The sequence below is a fragment of the Lynx canadensis genome, chromosome B3 (genome assembly GCF_007474595.2).
Source record: "Lynx canadensis isolate LIC74 chromosome B3, mLynCan4.pri.v2, whole genome shotgun sequence".
Classification (NCBI taxonomy): domain Eukaryota; kingdom Metazoa; phylum Chordata; class Mammalia; order Carnivora; family Felidae; genus Lynx; species Lynx canadensis.
This window is the reverse complement of record NC_044308.2, coordinates 24,797,304-24,816,953: the sequence shown is the minus strand read 5'-3', so window position 1 is coordinate 24,816,953 and position 19,650 is coordinate 24,797,304. Positions and strand designations below refer to the sequence as shown.

At 36.5% G+C, this 19,650-nt stretch overlaps 1 non-coding gene across 1 annotated transcript; it reads left to right on the top strand.

Annotated features, from left to right (window-relative positions):
- Window positions 1-19,171: 19,171 nt before the first annotated feature.
- On the top strand, window positions 19,172-19,243 carry TRNAE-UUC. The gene has a single exon. It is a non-coding gene; the product is annotated as a tRNA-Glu (tRNA).
- The last annotated feature ends 407 nt before the right edge of the window (window positions 19,244-19,650 follow it).

The following is a 19,650-nucleotide window of genomic DNA, read 5'->3' as shown; positions in this document are numbered from 1 at the left end:
AGACTACACTTCATGCCAAGGGGTGGGTTGAAACTGCAATTAGGTTAGGTATTATGTTTTAGTTTACTGACTTGGGGCCTTAACACAAGTGACACCCTATTTTGGGTCTATGGTTTTCTTTTTAACAGTAGTTATGGCCAAATTGTGTTATCCCCAGCATCATCATATGCAAGTGCCTATGTCTCTGTACTCTTGAGGACAAAGCATGGTATCAACTATCTTAATCTTTGGCAATCTAAAGGAAGGTGGCATTATGATTTCAATTCACTATCTATTCACATATATAGGAGTAATTTGTATTTCCTTTCCTGAAGAACTTATTTTTTTTTCTATTTTTCTGTTGCTCTGTTAAGGATTTGGTGATTGAAGCTGCTCATTATATGTTAAGAAAATTTATATTCTCCTGTGATATAAATTGAATAAAACCTTCCCAGATTATTTGCTTTCTGACTTTGTTTATGATGATGAGTGGTTTATTGATTTCTTTAAGTTACTTTTATTTTATGTTGCTATAATTTTTTATTGTGTAAAGTACACACAACTTAAAACCATCTTAACCATTTTTAATTATAGTTTCTATAGCATTAAGTACATTTACTTTGTTGTGCAACCATCACCAATAGCCATCTCCAAAACTTTTTCAACTTCCTGATGCTAGGAGGCCAGGTCCAAGGACCAAGGTGGAGGGGAGGGGGTCCCGTAGGACCAGCCAAGAGGGTTCTTGGCTTCACACAGGGTGGAAATCAAACATGAGCCAGTAGGAGGTGAAAGCAGAGTTTATTGAAGATATAGAGAGAGTAGACACAGATGAATTGAGTGTCTGGGAGACTCGGAAAGGAAAGGAGGGAATCTCCCCCTTTGCCTGGAGTCTGGGGTTTTTATTGGTGATTGTGGTCTGGTTTATATGTCCTCTCAGGTATCCAGGAACTGGTCAGAACAAGGACAGGGTCCAGGTGTCCTTCATTAAGCCATTCATCCCCTGAAGTCAGGGGTCTTGTCCTTGAGATATCTAGCACCAGTGGTCTGGAGTAAGCACATGCTGGCCTTGCCCCATCATTCCTTAGATATCATCTATTGTGCTGGAAGACTCAAAAGACAGCATTATCTCTTTGTCCCTCACAAGGAGGACATATGCTATTTGCATTGCAAGGCACATGTAGAGTGGGGTGGGGATGCAGGTCCTAGCAAGAACAGCCAGAAAGAAGCAAAAGAAAAAAAGAGAAAGAAAACAGCTATTTCTTTCATGGGGTTCCGTCAGTTTCCCTGTCTCATTCCCAGGCAGAAACTCTGTATCCATTGAATGAATACTCTCCCTCCATTCCCTCCTCCCCCAGCAATCTCTATTCTTATGCTGCTATAATTTTGTATCTTACTTAAAAAGATATTCCGTACTCCCTATCAATGTTCTCTCATATTTTATTGAGGTATTTTATTGCTTGGGTTTTTAGATTTAAATATTTAATATACTTTTAATTTATCTTGGTAAAGATGTAAAGGAGGCATATAAATCTACTTGGATGTGCAGTTTTTCCCAATCCATTTATAAATATATTCCCTACCAATTTTTATTCTAACTTGGCCAAATGAATTTAGTCTATTTGGGTACTTTCTATTTTTTCCATTTATTTTTCTGTTCAAGGCATGCATTACACTCTTTTAATTATGAAATCATAAAATATGTTTTAAATTCTGGTACAGCTTGCTTATAACTTTCTTGGCAATTATTTGTTTATTTCTTAATACAAATTTTTTAATTGGCTTGTCTGGTTCCCACAAACATATTCTGTTGGTATTTTATTGCAATTATGCTAAATGTATAAATTACTATTGTGATAATCAATATCATCACGATACTAATTCTTCTTATCCAAGAAGAGAGTCTATCTTTCTGAGGCAAGCAGGGACTGGACCTGGGTCCCACAACCCTAAGTATAAAATCCAGCATTCTTGACAGCTGAAACCCTATGCCCCTTAAGTAATATATTTTTCAGGAATGTGGAAGCAGGATGCTTACCTAAAGGAAGGACTGGACTATGACTAGCCAAGACTAGCAAAGACAGAACCAAATCCATGTGTGCCAAGGTGGACTCCAGCACTCACCTTTCAGAACTTTCTCCCTCATCATAATACTAAAATTCAAGCCCAGGGGTAGAGTTTCAACACACTAATTAGACGTGCAACAGTAAAAAGCATGATTGTTAGGTGCTCAAGCTCCAAGAAATCCCCACCTCTACATGCTTAAAAGTCAGTCCTTTCCCTCCTTAGTCCTTTAAAAACTTTGGGGAGCCAGCTTGAATGATCCTTTCCTTTGTGCTTTTCTTTCTTGTGCTCAAACATAAGCCCCAATAAAAAGCCTTGTCTGGAACATCCATTTGGCCCCAGTCAATTTTTATTGTTCTGAGTGCCCAAGGTCCCAACTTGGTAATATTTCCATATGTTCATGCTTCCTTTTGTATCACTCACGAACACTTTAAATGTTTCTTCATAAAGGGGGCACCTGGCAGGTGATATATTCTAATTCAATGTACATACAAAAGTGTCATATTTAACTCTGACAAGTGAATGGAATTTTAATTGGGAATACATTTTTGGGCCTAAACACTATTATTTTAGTATTCTGTAGGTATTATTCCACTATCTCTGAGGTCCAGTGCCAAAGAAGACAGGTCTGATGCTATTTTAATTTCAGTTGTGTTTGTTTTTCACATTTTGGAAATTGAAACAATTTTTTCTTTATACTCAAGTGTCAGAATTTCAAAAAGGATGTGTCTAAAGCATCTCTTTATTTTTTTAATTAATCTTTTCTCTACCCAGTGAGTTTTTTTAATCTGCAGACTCAAGTCTTTATTTATTTATTTATTTATTTATTATTTAATTTATTGTTAAAATAATATTTAACATGAAATTCATTATTCATTATTGTTGAATTCAGTCTCAATTTTGTACAGAACATCTCTAGAACTTATGTTGCTTGACTGAAACTTTGTGCCTGTTGACTAGTAACTCCCCCCCAACCCCCCCCCAGCCCTTGGCAACCACCATTTCATTCTTGATTCCATAAATATACTACTTTAGATATTCCATATAAGTGGAATGTAGTATTTATCTTTTTATGATTGGTTTCTTTCATTTAGCATAATACCCTCAGTTTTTCCATTCACATATTGCAGAATTTTCTTCTTTTTTAAGGTTGAATAATATTCCATTATATTTTTATTACCACATTTTCTTTATTCATCTGCTCATGGTGACTTAAGTTCTTTCCATGTTTTAGCTATTGTGAGTAATGCTTCAATGAACATAGGAGTACAAATATCTCTGAGATTCTTATTTCAATTATTTTGGATAAATACCTAGTAGAGGGATGGTGGGGTCATGTGGTAGTTCTACTTTTAAGTTTTTGAGGAACTTTAATACTATTTTGCATAATGGTTGCACCATTTTGCATTCCCACCAACAGTATGCAAGGTTTCTGCATCTTCACCAATATTGTCTTTTGTATTTTTGATAATAGCCATCCTGATAGGTGTGAAATAATATCTCATTGTGGTTTTGATTTGCATTTCCTCATAGTTAGTGATGTTTTTCATGTACCAGTTAGCCATTTGTATATCTTCTTTGGAGAAATGTCTATTCAGGTCCTTTGTCCATTTTTAAATTGGGTTTTTATTGTTTTTACTGATGAGTTATAGGAACTTCTTATATATTTTGGATATTAATCCCTTATCAAGTATATGGCTTACAAATATTTTTTCTCATTCTATAAATTGCCTTTTCACTCCATTGATTGTTTCCTTTGCTATGCAGAAGCTTTTTAGTTGGATGTAGTCCCACTTGTTTATGTTTGTTTTTGGTACCTGTGCTTTTTTGTGACATATCCGTGATATCATTGCCAAAAAACAATGCCATGAAGATTTTCTCCTTTGTTTCTTCTAGGAGTTTTATATTTTCAGGTCTTATGTTTAAGTGCTTAATCCATTTTGAGTTGATTTTTGTGTATGGTATAAGATAAGAGGTCCAATTCCATTCTTTTCCATGTAGATATTCAGTTTTTGGTGATAAAACTTTATTATTGCAGAAAATTTTCTTTATAATTTAATTATCATCTCTCTTTTGACTATTTTTATGTCTTTGGACTGCAGAATTATTTGCTTGTTATATTTTCTGAAACTACTGAAATACTTTCACTATTTCTATTCTTTTGGTACATTTGTTTTAATTGTTAAACTTTTTTCCAATTTTTCTATAAAAGTTAAATTTGAGAAAGTCATTTTTGTGCTCTAATTGAATCTCTTCTAAAGGATAATTTTTTTGTTAAAACTGTCAAATGGTTTATCTGCCAGTTCTGTTTCATTCATGTTTACTTGTAGCATAATTCCCCTTAAGCATATTGTTTTTTTTTTCTGTCTGTTTATGAGTCTGTACATGCTCTCAGCTGCCAGATCACTTAGAGTCTATCAAGAAGTGGTAGACCCATGTAGGTAAATCTATTTTTCATGCAGGAAACAAGCTTACAAACTATTAAGCCTTTCTTGAGACAGAAGGATGAAGTGTTTTATATATTTATATATATAATCTGTAAACTGCAGTTCCTCAAAGTTGACCCTTCAACAAAGAAACAAAAAGTATATACCCAGATATATTCCACTGCCTAAACCCTATACCAATTTCCTTTATGCACTCTTTATGCCAACCTCATCTCTTGCATTTAACATGCCTTTTATAAATATTAAATTTCCTGTTTACACGGGAACCCTCTTGCACTGTTGGTGGGAATGCAAATTGGTGCATCCACTCTGGAAAACCGTGTGGAGGTTCCTCAGAAAATTAAAAATAGACCTATCCTATGACCCAGCAGTAGCACTGCTAGGAATTTACCCAAGGGATACAGGAGTACTGATGCATAGGGGCACTTGTACCCCAATGTTTATAGCAGCACTCTCAACAATAGCCAAATTATGGAAAAAGCCTAAATGTCCATCAACTGATGAATGGATAAAGAAATTGTGGTTTATATACACAATGGAGTACTACGTGACAATGAGAAAGAATGAAATATGGCCCTTTGTAGCAACGTGGATGGAACTGGAGAGTGTGATGCTAAGTGAAATAAGCCATACAGAGAAAGACAGATACCATATGTTTCACTCTTATGTGGATCCTGAGAAACTTAACAGAAACCCATGGGGGAGGGGAAAAAAAAGAAAATGTTAGAGTGGGAGAGAGCCAAAGCATAAGAGACTCTTAAAAACTGAGAACAGGGGCGCCTGGGTGGCGCAGTCGGTTAAGCTTCCGACTTCAGCCAGGTCACGATCTCGCGCTCCGTGAGTTCGAGCCCCGCGTCAGGCTCTGGGCTGATGGCTCGGAGCCTGGAGCCTGTTTCTGATTCTGTGTCTCCCTCTCTCTCTGCCCCTCCCCCGTTCATGCTCTGTCTCTCTCTGTCCCAAAAATAAATAAACGTTGAAAAAAAAAAAATTTTTTTTAAAAATAAAAAAAATAAAAAAAAAAAAAAAACTGAGAACAAACTGAAGGTTGATGGGGGGTGGGAGGGATGGGAGGGTGGGAGATGGGTATTGAGGATGGCACCTTTTGGGATGAGCACTGGGTGTTGTATGGAAACCAATTTGACAATAAATTTCATATATTGAAGAAAAATAATAAAAAAATAAAATAAAAAAAATTTCCTGTTTACAGCAATGAGTAGATTTACACAACAGCTAAATCCCCAGGAAATTCTGGGCAAAGAGCTGTAAAGAAGAAAGGCTGTCACATGTATTATTTCATGTCTTCCTTACGAAAGCCCTGTGAAGCATAGGTGATGCCTCCAGTCGACAAATGAAGAAACAGAGGGGTCAAAGAGTTAGCCATTACCTCATTTCAAACCATAGTACATGGAGAGGCTGTGGTGTTGAGCTTTGTCTGAGCTTAAAACTGGGCTCTGTTTTCCACACCCTCCCTTGGTCTTGATTCCTAATGAAGAAAACACATCCAAGATTGCTATAGAAGCAGTTTGTGGCTATGACTCAGACTGAAGTAAATCATCACTGAGACCACAAATGAGTACTGTACAAAAACTCATAGGAAACTAATTTCAACTATAAGAAAAAAAATGTTCAAACTTTCTATTAAATTAAATTCATTTAAATTAACATAAAATACCATGGTTGGGCTGACAGCCTGACAAAGATGAAAAACAGTGACCTTAGTGCTGGTAGGAGTATAATGGATGAGCATTCTCAGTCCCTTCCAGTGGAAATAAAATGTTAGCAATTTTGTGGGGGGAAAAAATGTGTGTATCAAAGAACTTTAAGGGGCTGTTAAAATTTTATATAATAATTCTAATTCTGGGGTTTCATCTGAAATGAGGTGAAAGATTTATGAATCATGTGGTTTGTTTCAGCATGATTTAAGATTAGAAAAAGTTGAAAATAAGTTAAATGTCCAACATAAAAAAAATTGTAAAAAAGAATAATCCCACAGGAGAAAACAGGCCAGAAGGAGTTGTGACTAATTGGTTAAGGTGGCTATTCCTGGATGGAGGTGTGGGTAAGTTTTTATTTTTATAACTACACATGGTTTCAAAATTTTCTGCCTGCATCATTTGATTGTCAGATCAAATGTGGCAGGCCCTGGCTTGGTCCGCTGGAGGCTATTAACAGAGTAAGAAATGACACATAAAATCACATATGTGCAATAAGGCAAGAACATCCTTCTGCCATAGTAATGAGATCATTGAATGCTGATGGGGCAAAAGATCAAAATATAACCAAAGAATCTACACAAATTATAAATAAGCATACAAAAAGGTATTCATCATCATTTGTCATTAGGGAAATGTCAACTAAAACAGCAACGAGATACCACAACACATCTATTAGAATGAATTAAATCCAAAAAGGTAATAAAATCAGTTGCTGGCACAGATATGGAGCAAACGGAACTCTCATTCATTGCTCGGTGGAAATGCAAAACGATACAGTCCTTTTGGAAGATCGTCTATCAGTTTCCTACAAAGCCAAACGTACTTTTACCATGTGATCTAACAATTGTACTCCTCATTATTTACCCAACTGAGCTGAAAACTTATACCCACACAAAAACCTACCTATAAATGTGTATAGCTATTTATAATGGCCAAAAGCGGAAGCAACCAAGATGTCCTAGGTGAATGGATAAACAAACTTTGGATGGGGTACAATGAAATATTATTCAGTGATAAATAGAAATAAGCTATCAAGCTACACAAAAACATGTAAATCTTCAATGTACATTACTAAATAAAAGAAGTCAGTCTGAAAAGACCATATATTATGTGATTCCATTCATAGAACATTCTGCAAAAGGCAAAACTGTAGAGACAACAAACAGTAGTTGCCAAGAAATTGGAGAGGGAAGATGGTTGAATTACCAAGGCTCTTCTAGGGTAGTGAAACTATTCTGTATGATACCATAATGGTAAATACATAAATCTATGCATTTGTCAAAAAGCATAGAACTTTACAACACAAAGAGGAAGCGTATATGTGGAAATGTTTAAAAATCAATTGGGAAGTCAAGGCCCCTTAAAATGGAATGCAGGCTGTAACAAAAGGATCTAACTGTATTACAAGTGCATGACACAACCTCACAGAAGAGAGCAGGGACAAAAAGTGTAGACCTAAGTAGTTTTAGAAATGAGTATATAAGACTAAAGGCAAAGGATCTGTGCATAAGCATTGCACTGTAGATGGAAATTTTATTTCAGGATATGGGTTAACACATCTGAAACTACCATACACATATATGGAATTGAAAAGAAAGATGGTGAATGCTAAGTGTCAGGTTTCTCACTGTTAAAGCAGAATGTTACATGTAAGCATGGGTAGAAGGCTAGAATAATCTGTAGGTAACAGATTAGAGCTAGAGACATCAGTATGAACTCGTGTTTAGCTTCACATAGATAGGCACATATAGAAATATTTATAGATCTGTTAGTATCTATAAATATAGACATATAGTATATGTACACACATAAATTTCCTTGCTCTTTCAGCCAGGATGACCTAGAAGAAATGACATCCCAGTAGCAATGAGCACACCCAGCACCCAGATCTTGATTTCTAATACCATTCTCCAAGGACTCCTTCGAGAAATGGCTTATTCTTGAGACAGGGAATATACAAGATGAGTCTGGAGCATCTTACTGTGCCAAAAAACAAGAAAGTATTAAGATACAGATACACACACACAAAAACTAACTAATTAATTAATTAATATGGAATAATAAGCTAATTTCCTTTGAAGAAGAATTTCAAAGAATTTATGCAGATACTCCCCATTAAGGAAGGTAGAACATAACTGTCCTTTCATTAAGTGAAGGCTGGGCATTATGACTTCCTTCCAAAGAGTGCTGTCCATTCTTTGGTAGGTCTAATAATCAAATTAAAATAAGACAGATTAACAGGAGAAAAACAAATTTAATTACATACATATAGGGGTCCCTTAAGAATATGAGACCCAAGGACAAGCCAGGTAATTGAGGTTTGTATGTCATGTTGTGCTAAGAAATGAGATAGAGACCTTAGGTTTCAAAGGGAGAAGGGTGATTCACAGGACAATAAGAAGAGCAGATGTTTGGTAATTAGACATTAATCCTGCTATACAAATAGGTCATTTATATAAAAAACATATCTCTTGGTAATAGCTCTCTTTCCCAGCCAGGCCCCCTATCTAAATTCTTTCAGGTAGTTTAAGGGAGAGCTAATAGCTTTTATTGAGTCTGCTGGGCCTTGATTGCCATCAGCTCAAAATTGTCCACATGTCAAAGTGGCACAGTTTGGAAAGACTTGTTCTGAATCCCTTCAGTACAATATGCCAAGGTGGGGGGGGGGGCAGGAATAATAACTTTATAGTAAAGAAACCTGGCAAATCTCCCTCAGCCAGCTGATCAAGGTTAAGATCAACAGCTGATAATATGTACCCTTGATATGATGTAATGGGAATGGAGGCATTTTACCTCTTCCATTTAAAAACCCATATGTCAAATCTAATCATGAGAAAAATATCAGTTGAATCTCAACTGAAGGCCATTCTGCAAAACATCTGATGAGTACTCCTCAAAACTGTCAAGGTCATCAAAAACAAGAAAGTCTGGGAACTTGTCAAAACCCAAAGAACCTAAGGAGATACAATGACTCAGTGTAAGGTGGTGCCCCAGATGAGATCCTGGAACAGATAAAGGACATCAGGCAAAAACCAAGGCAATATGAATAAAATATGGACATTAGTTGATAATAATATACCAAAACTGGTTCATTAATTGTGATAAGCATACCAGACTAATATAAGAGGCTAATAAATCAGGGAAACTGGCTACAGGATATATGGCATATTATGTGCTATCTTCACAACCTTTATGTACATCTAATACTATTCTAAAATTCAAATGTATTCATATAAAATACATAAACATTATCACTATATTTAATTAAGTTCAAGTTTATACATAAAATTTTTAATTAAAAATTATTGAAGTACTGGAAACTTAACTTACAAAATCAATGTAGAAAGTTTGAATCACAAGAAATTTAACCTTGATTTTGAACAATCCAAAATATTGTTGTGATGTTGTTCATGGTGAACTAATTGTTAAGGATGCTGAATCATGCCAAGGTTTTCTTCTATTTTGAAACTGAAGCCTTTTCTTCTTATCTCCTATCTAGAGTCACAAAGGCTATTATGTAAATATAGTTTTCAGTGTCCACAAAGAGAACATATTTTGATAACTTTTTTCTTTCTTTTTTAGACAATTTTGACTGTTGATCTGAACTAAATATTCCTGGAGTATATACATAACAATTGAATGACCTTTTTTTTTTTTTTTCAGTTGATCTGTAAAGTTTCTCAAGAAAGGGGAAAAGAGTAGGACAAAAAGATGTGAGGAAACACTCTTCAGACAAATAGCTAATTATCTTCTTCTATAAGGAATGGGAAGCAAGTTGAGATGCATTTTTAAAAAGAGTTTGACATATGGGAATGTAAGCTAGTGCAGCCATTCTGGAAAACAGTATGGAGGTTCCACAAAAAATTAAAAATAGAACTACCCTACGACCCAGCAATTGCACTACTAGGCATTTATCCAAGGGATACAGGTGTGCTGTTTCAAAGGGACACATGCACCCCAATGTTTATAGCAGCACTATCAACAATAGCCAAAGTATGGAAAGTGCCCAAATGTCCATTGATGGATGAATGGATAAAGATGATGTGGTTATATATATATATATATATATATATATATAATGGAGTATTACTCGGCAATCAAAAAGAATGAAATCTTGCCATTTGCAACTATGTGGATGGAACTGGAGGGTATTATGCTAAGTGAAATTAGTCAGAGAAAGAGAAAAATCATATGACTTCACTCATATGAGGACTTTAAGAGACAAAACAGATGAACATAAGGGAAGGTAAACCAAAGTAATATAAACACAGGGAGGGGGACAAAACAGAAGAGAGTCATAAATATGGAGAACAAACTGAGGGTTACTGGAGGGGTTGTGGGAGGGGGGATGGGCTAAATGGGTAAAGGGAACTAAGGAATCTACTCCTGAAATCATTGTTGCACTATAAGCTAACTAATTTGGATGTAAATTAAAAATAAATAAATAAATTAATTAATTAAATTTTAAAAAACAAACAACAACAACAAAAATAGTTTGACATATACACATACAAAAGAGAGTGTTGTGCAGCTGGTTTTGACATAATGTGAGTCCTTGAGAATTTTATCAAGTCATCTGATCAAAAAGCCCACACTCAAAATGATGTCTCTTCTAGACAAATAAGGCAATTCCCTTGTGAGGGCTTTGAAAAAATTTTTTGTTGCTAAAGCCTGTGAAAAATTCTCAAATATTGAAGGTCATGCAACAGGTGATTTGCCAGGCAATCTTTTTTATTTACAACCATATTCTTTAATTTCTGACTTCAAACCATCAAGAACAAATTATGAAGGTCTTTGGAAATGTCAATAGTAGCCAATCCTGAATATTGTTTAAAAATACTGTTTAGAGAGACAGTGTCTCATATTTTTCATTAGCTTTAGCTAAAGAATATTTTAGGGAGGCAAATTTTGGACCTAAATTGCATTCGGAAGCCTTATACCATTTAAAGAAAGTAGATCACGAAACAGTAGGGATTTTGTTTCCTTTCTGTTCGAAAGTGCTGCTCAAGTGAACTATCCTGCCTATATTAAAAATTCTCTAAAGTGTTCTCTTTGGTTTCAAATGTGTTGGTAAAATTGTGCCAGTTAGAAAGATATGCACAATAATTTGAGTTAATAGTGATAAAATATAAGGAAAGCAAGGGGTCAGCCTGGAGGAAGTGTAGTTTATATTGAAGAAACCAATGAAAATTACAAAATATCTATAACCAGCACTCTCAACAATAGCCAAATTGTGGAAAAAGCCTAAATGTCCATCAACTGATGAATGGATAAAGAAATTGTGGTTTGTATACACAATGGAGTATTACGTAACAATGAGAAAGAATGAAATATGGCCCTTTGTAGCAACGTGGATGGAACTGGAGAGTGTGATGCTAAGTGAAATAAGCCATACAGAGAAAGACAGATACCATACGTTTTCACTCTTATGTGGATCCTGAGAAACTTAACAAAACCCATGGGGGAGGGGAAGGAAAAAAAGAAAAAAAAGAGGTTAGAGTGGGAGAGAGAGCCAAAGCATAAGAGACTCTTAAAAACTGAGAACAAACTGAGGGTTGATGGGGGGTGGGAGGGGGGGTTGGTGATGGGTATTGAGGAGGGCATCTTTTGGGATGAGCACTGGGTGTTGTATGGAAACTAATTTGACAATAAATTTCACATAATAAAGAAATAAATAAATAAAATAAAAAATAAGGATGGCTCTTGTATGATTGCGTGTGTCTGAAGCTTGGTAAAGACTGATCATCATCTATTGGGACCAGAAAAATATCTAGTTTCAAGCAGATAAAATTAAATAAGTGCAGTTTTTGAGAGAATACAAAAATAAGACTGAGGAAGAAGTTCTTACCAGGGTTTTAGATGGTGACCAGGGCAAAGGTTGCTCAAAGAACACTGAGAAGAAACCTCAATTTCTCAGCCCCTGAGATGGCTTGATGATGGATTTCTCAGATCTGGATCTGTAGACTTTCCCTCCAAAGACAAATAACTTCTAAGATACAAGGCAAGCAGACAACAGGGGATTAGACAAATAGGTAGTAAATACTAATAAACAATTTTATGAAAGAACAATATGAATATACTCTGATGAGTAAAAATCCCAAAAGACCTAATTCCTAAGAAAAACAAATAAACCTAATGCTGAATCGAACTCCCCTTTAGCAAAATAGGGGAGTTCGATTCAGCATGTACTCACCACCCTGCCAGGGCACATGGCATCTGGTGCAGGTACAGGCACAAAGTCCAAGATGTGTGTGCCATCACTGAGTCAAGCATACCAGGCCAAGGCAGGAAGCTCTCAGTGCACCTAAGTGGAACTTTATTTCCATAATGCTCTTCAGCCAAAGACCACCAGGGGCATACCTGTAGCTAAACAAATTGGTTTTATTACTCTTTTCAGTGAGAAAGAACATGTACCATAGGGAACCATGGCATCTTCACAAGAGGCTGTTCCAAAAAATCTATCATATAATTTGGTTTCTAGTTGGCTGAATTCATATGCTCTCAGAAAATGTAGACAATTCTATAACTGGGTATCCCAATTCATCATATCTAGGGGGAGGACCCTCAAGACTATAGAAGGAAAAAGTTATAATTGATCAAGAAATTGCAGTCACTCATTATAGCTGAGAGAGAGGTGTTTGGCATTTTGTGGGTGGCATAGGGACCTTGTTTTTCATCTATACTTAGACAACATTGAAATGGCCTTGCTTTGTCTCACTTCATAATGGGCTCAGAGGGACTTTGTCTGAGTTTTGTGTTCTGTAAGATTGCTTATGTGCAATAGGAAAATAACATGATCTAGATTTGAATACCAGACCAACTCCCTGGATATCTGGGGCTGTATATTTTTTTGTCTTTTTCAAAACTAAAGTTTTGGGAAATACACACATACAATTTGAATTAATTATAATATAGGGTGAGAAGTGAGTTATAAGGATGTATAGAAGGTGGAGTAGTGGTATGATGTAGGGAATCATCTAAGGTATGGATGGGGGCCATCATGGAGCAAAGCTTGGTTCTAGAAAAATATCCACAATGAGGTGATATTTAACCTAAGTCTTGACAAATAAGGAAGCATTCCTTAGGTAAAGCAGATGAAGAATATGCACAAAGTTGGGGGAAGAAGGCAATTTAGAGAGGTAAATTGGCACATACAAAGGAAAAGAGTTTTTAGTACTGCACAGTAGGAGAAACAACAAAGAATACAAAGCATAGAGAAATAAGGCTGTATGTAGAGGCATGAGTCAGATATTAATGGCCTTTCTGAACTGCTAAGGAATTTGACCTTAGATGATAAATAACCATTGGAAGGTTTTAATTAGTGGACTAATGAGATATTAGATAGAAGATAAAACCAAGGTATTGACAGACCAGCAAGGAAACATTTTCAATCATTCAGGAGTTACCCAAGGGAGGTCTAAACTAGGGCCCTGTTGATGGGATAGAAAGGAGGAAGGTGACAGAGACTTTAGGTCTACTTCTTAAAGCCAGAGGTGAATTTTTCATGAAGTAAATGAGGTTTTAGCTTTAGGAAGCTTCACTTTTCACTGGCCCTTTTCAAGACCCTGGGCGTGGCTCACAGACTGTCTTATGTAGTCACAGGTTTTGTAAAGTTTACAAAGTAAGTTATTTTAACTACAATCAGGTAAATGTCTCCTTCTCCTTGGAATTCTGGTCCTTCACAACTCCCCTCAGGTTGGGTGGAATTGGATGGCTATGAGAATTCAAGGTCTGGCTGAAGCAAGTAATACGGGGGCATTAGAAGTTAATAAATAAAAATACCCTTTTCTAGATTTTTTTAATGTTTATTCATCTATTTTGAAAGAAAGAGAATAAGTGGGGAAGGGGCAGAGAGAGAAGAGAATCCCAAGCAGGCCCCATACTCAGCATTTAGCCCGATGTGGGGTTCAATCCCAAGAACTGTGAGATCGTGACCTGAGCCAAAACCAAGAGTCAGACACTTAACCAACTGTGCTGCCGAAGTGCCCCTCTTTTCTAGATTTTTAAATATTTTTCGTATTTTTCATTTTGTGTATGTGTAATTAGTTGTCATTTGTCCGCAATGAATATTCACTTTCATACAGAATTTTGCATTCATGAATTTGTATTCTTTTCCTTTAAATGGATCCCAACATTTGTATGAGTGCTGAGCCTCACAGACTTGAACTTCACCATGCTAATCACTCAGTATTATGACACAAACAGCTAGAGGTGTTATCTTGATAAGAACATTTCCTATGGCTCTGGCACTGGAAGATGTATGCAATGGAAGAAAAGCAGCTTTGCTACTTACAGAGCCAGAAGCTAGCCTGTGGAAAATTCTTCCAATTACCAGACATGCAAAATTTTAACTAGAGGATGGCATTATCATTGGTTTCCTCTTAGGAATATACTTGATACCATTCAAAAACTCCTAGATACTTTTCTGGATAGGAATCATATAGAAAATAATTTATAACAAGTCCTATGATTGCAAAGCACAAAATCACAGCTATCCTACAAACTGTGAATGTTCATCTGTGTGTGAAATTATGTTTTACACATTCCAACACAATGGGGTTTTAACAAATCTTGACACATTATGTGAAAGTCACATAAATAATACCAAAGTAATAATTCATTAAGAAAAAATATAAATTTCAAAAGAAGTGGTAAATAAACTCTTAAATTCTTTGATAATCTAATTAATAAAAAGGAGCAAATGGGACTCCTGGATGGCTCAGTAGGTTAAGCATCACTCTTGATTTCGTCTCAGGTCATGATCTATGGTCATGAGATCAAGCCTGCCTTGGTCTCCGCACTGAGTGTCTGTCGAGCCTGCTTGGGATTCTTTCTCTCCCTGTCTCGCTCTCTGTCCCTCCCCAACTCATTCTCAATCTCTCTCTCTCTCTCTCTCTCTCTCTCTCTCACTTTAAAAAAAATAAAAAAGGAGCAAATCATATGAATTCATTGAGAAAATATTTAAATTTCCTGCTGATTTGACACAAAATACTGATTTCAACAAAGACTGAAACAACCACAAAATCTTCTAAGATGCCAGTGCAATGAGACACAACTACTAAACTGGTAAATAAGTGTCAACAATTGAGGGAATATTTGAAATATCCTGCAATGTTATGATCATGTGTGAAAAAAGTTTAACAGAAGTTGCTGTAATTTAATAGCAATGTTAAAAATGTATGTTATTACTAATAATGAGTTGAGAAACTAAAATAAAAATTTTCAACTATCAATAACAAAAGAACAATTTTCAAAAATCATGCTAAATTTTTAAAAAAATTTAAAAAGGTGGGGGGGGGCACCTAGGTGGCTCAGTCGTTTAAGCATCTGACTTCAGCTCAGGTCATGATCCCGCAGTTCATGGGTTCAAGCCCCACATTGGGCTTTGTGCTGACAGCTCAGAGCCTGGATCCTGCTTCAGATTCTGTGCTTCCCTCCCTGACCCTCCCCACTCACACTCTCTCTCTCTTTCAAAAATAAATATTAAGAATTTTTTTAAATTCAAAAATCATGCTAATGACTGCATTATCTTTAGATTCTCTCCACAGAAAATATTACATTCTGTGTCACATGAGGAAAGAATCAGAGTATGCAGCCAAAAAGAAATGTAGAAAAAAAATTAACATGGGGGCATTAGAAGTTAATAAATAAAAATATTCTTTTCTAGATTTTTAAATATTTGTGATATTTTTCATTTTTAAATGTGTAATTCATTGTGATTTCTTCTTACTCTAAATATTCACTTCCATACAGAATTTTATATTCATGATTTTGCATTCTTTTTTTTTTTTTAAAATAGATCCTAACATTTGTGTAAACTCTAAGCCCCAAAAACTTGAATGGGCTTCTACTCAACCAATAAAAATCTAAGCCTGTGTGCCCTCAAGAATTATCTCCCTGACAACTTCATTCCTACTGAAAAGCAAGCATGGCTTCATGATGAATGACATCATCTTTTTAATGTTGCTACAGTCTCTTCAATCACATGCTAATTCTCTAAAGCAATGACTATTTTTTTCAACATACTTGGAAATGTAGCTTATTTTAAAGGAGTCCCCATTTTAGAGATGAATTCATAAATGTTTTTTATTCACTGAAGGGAATTTTCTTCTCCCTCTAATAATTCAGGAATTCTCATTGATTTAAATAATGTTGAATTGGGGCACCTGGGTGGCACAGCAGGTTAAGCATCCAACTCTTGATCTCAGCTCAGGTCATGATCTCATGGTTTGTGAGTTGGAGCCCTGAATCAGGCTCTTTGCTGATGGTGTGGAGCCTGCTTGGGATTCCCTCTCTTCTCTGCCTCTTCCCCAATTGTGACGCTATCTCTCACTCTCAAAATACATAAGTAACGTTAATTTAAAAATTTTAAATAATGTTAAAGTTGTGAATCACATTTCAACTCTGCTTTTACACACCAGAATAAATTTGTTAAATAAATACTCTGTAACTGCTCTTTTCCCACCCCTCAGCCCACTAGGCTTTCATCTTTGTATGGTGACTTTAAAAAGCAAAGTGTCTATATCCTGGGAGCAAGTGTAGTTTTTTATTGTTGTTGTTGCTGTTGATATTGCTGTTGGAAAACTCAGATTTCAATTAAATAGTATGTTTTCCTTAAGTCTCTGCTATTATTAGGTAAATCTGGATGATCACAGTTAGGGGAAGAATTGTGTTAAAACATGAAATTTCCATTGTAGTAAATCAAAACCAGTGGGTAATTGGCAATTCCATGTGGCTAGCCCAATATAATGAACAGTTACTTTTTAAATAAATGTTTGGTTTGGCTTAGAGAGTAATCAAAGATGCTCTATGGAAGCAATGCCAGTTTTGTGTTTGCTTTGTTTAGTGTATTTGTTAGCAAGAGTAAGGGTGGTTACCATCTTCCTTCCCAACTGGACACATTTTTAGAAACACAAGTTGAGGAACTCGGACTTGCCAAAATATCACTTTCATAATCTTACTATCGTTGAAAAGAAAATAAACCAATCAAAAATTATTGCATATCTATCGTATACTAGGCCCCATGTTTAGTATGGACAGGATAGAGAGTTCAGAATCCTACCCCATCTTAAGAGCCACCTTGTGGCTCTGGCCCCTCCTGCCTCAGAAGGCTCTGCATTCAGGTGATGAGGGGCTGGGGGATGCCAGTCAACTATTGATTTTTCAGAATGTTAATGAATAACCTTGAAGTCTGTGCTGTGCTCTTTGTTCTCCCATGTGGGAGCTGCAGAGTGTGTTAAGAGTAGGAAGAGGCCCCAAGACTCTCTACTGAGAGGACTGCCTCCCAGACAATCCTAATATGCTGCCATCATAGGGTACCTGGCTATGGGCAGCACAGAATTGAAAATGCTGAATTAAATATACACCTTCCACACTTCAATACCTAATTGCCAAGTTGTTCCTACCCATTCCTTCCCTTCCCTCCACAAATGGACTGTGCCCATTTCCATTATCTGGGTTTGTGTCCCCACTTCTTCCCTAACACTGGATATTTTAGCATTGTTTTACATTGTGCTGCCATGGTTACACATGAGGCTGAGCTTTTTCCCTGAATTTACTGGCTAATCAGAACTCCTTGCCCCCTATCCCTGTGGGTTTCCCCAGATGCTTAGTTTCAGTTGTATGGTATGCATAGTCACCTTTTCCTATCAAACATATTTCAAACATTTCCTTACAATCTGTAGCTAGAATTTTGACATATTGATGTTATTTATGGTCCCTTTCATGTCGAAAAATGTTTTCAATTCTTAAGAATTTTGATTTTTCATCAGACATTTGAAATTCTTAGAGATTAGGAATATTTTAATCCCTTCACCCTTTTTCCCTTTTTCCTTAGGGTGATCCTGGCCCTCCACTGTGGTAATGTTATCATGCCCCAAGGTGTGTGTATTACTTGCACAGCAGTGTGTCTTGATATTAAGTGTCTGAGAAGCAGTTCAAGAACAATGTGGGGTTTACGAAAATTGAAAAATAGAATTGCTTGGTCATAAACACATTTAGAAAATCCTGACACTGTGCCTCCTTGATCAACTTTTAGGAGTTTCTAAGAACTTCCTTTTTCCCACATACTTGCCAACACTTCACATTTTCACACTTTTGTTTTTTGTCCAAATGCTAGCTGCGAGCCAGAGAGGTTGAGATTTTTTTCAAATTGTTTTGTCCATGGGGTTCCTCTCCAACTAATGGCCTATTCACAGCAAGTTCTCACTTTCATATCGCAGTGTTTGTCTTACAAAAATCGTGTGTAGTTTCTTATCTATATATTTATCTTTTATGTTTACTCCCAATCTGTTGTTGTTGTTGTTGTTGTTGTTGTTTTTATTCCCCCCGCCCCCGCCCCCAGGTACGAGTTCTTTACTGTAGTGCAATGTGTGGATTTTTCCTTTACTTAAAGTTTTGGGTGTTTTGCTTTGGTTTCATTAATGTAAGGCCAATCCTAAACAAGATCGTGAAAACAGTAGTCTCCGAAGGCCATATTCGCCCAAAACGTTCCCCACAGGTTATTCCGGGTTTCATTCATGCAGGCATCTAACTGTGAAATTCCAGTTAAAATGCCCTAAGGGCTAAACTCTCATGATTGGAAAAATCTGGTCTAATAAAAGGTTATCCGCAGCGACAAACCCGGAGAACTGGGACCTGGGGAGCCAATATCAGAATTTGTTCCTTGAGCCATTTAGTCCATTCTTATCCAAATCTCACCGCGGGAGCTTTTTAACAGAGATTTCTGGAGATTCAGTCCTGGCTGCAGCCTCTCTAAGCAGGGAGACAGGCAGGCCGCGGCGTCCATTAGACAAAGCACCCGCTCCCACCCTTGGGCGGAGAAAGCGTCGGGAGCTCACAGCAACTAGGGAAAGCCGAAAAGCCACGCATGCGCAGAAAGCTGGTGCGGCAGGAGGCGGGGTCGAACGCAGAAGGCGGAAGCTGAGAGAATGTTTCAATTTACTTACACGGCAGGCCCGAGGTGTCTTCTCCCACATGGTCTAGCGGTTAGGATTCCTGGTTTTCACCCAGGCGGCCCGGGTTCGACTCCCGGTGTGGGAAAAGGTTACCTTTTAGAACTCTCTTAAAATTATCACCCAGTCAATTTAGACCATTCCTAGCAAAAATGTATTAAATATAGCTGTAATTACTTAAATAAAGCTGTAATTACATAGGGGGAACGTGGAGATCGGAACGCCTAACTTGTGATACTCAACCCAGAAAAGCTTGCTTGTGTGGTTAATTAACTTCTTCCCAGCATACAATTCATTTAAAATGTTACAAGTGATCATAATATTTAGTGGTCAAACTCTATTAGGTAAAGGATTTTTTTGTTGTTGTTCCTACTTTATTCAGATAATTTACATATAACACTGTGTACGTTTAAGGTGTACAGCATGATGGTTTTTACGTTATATATTTACCATAGTAGCGTGAGTTAATAAATACCTCCATCACCTCACATAATT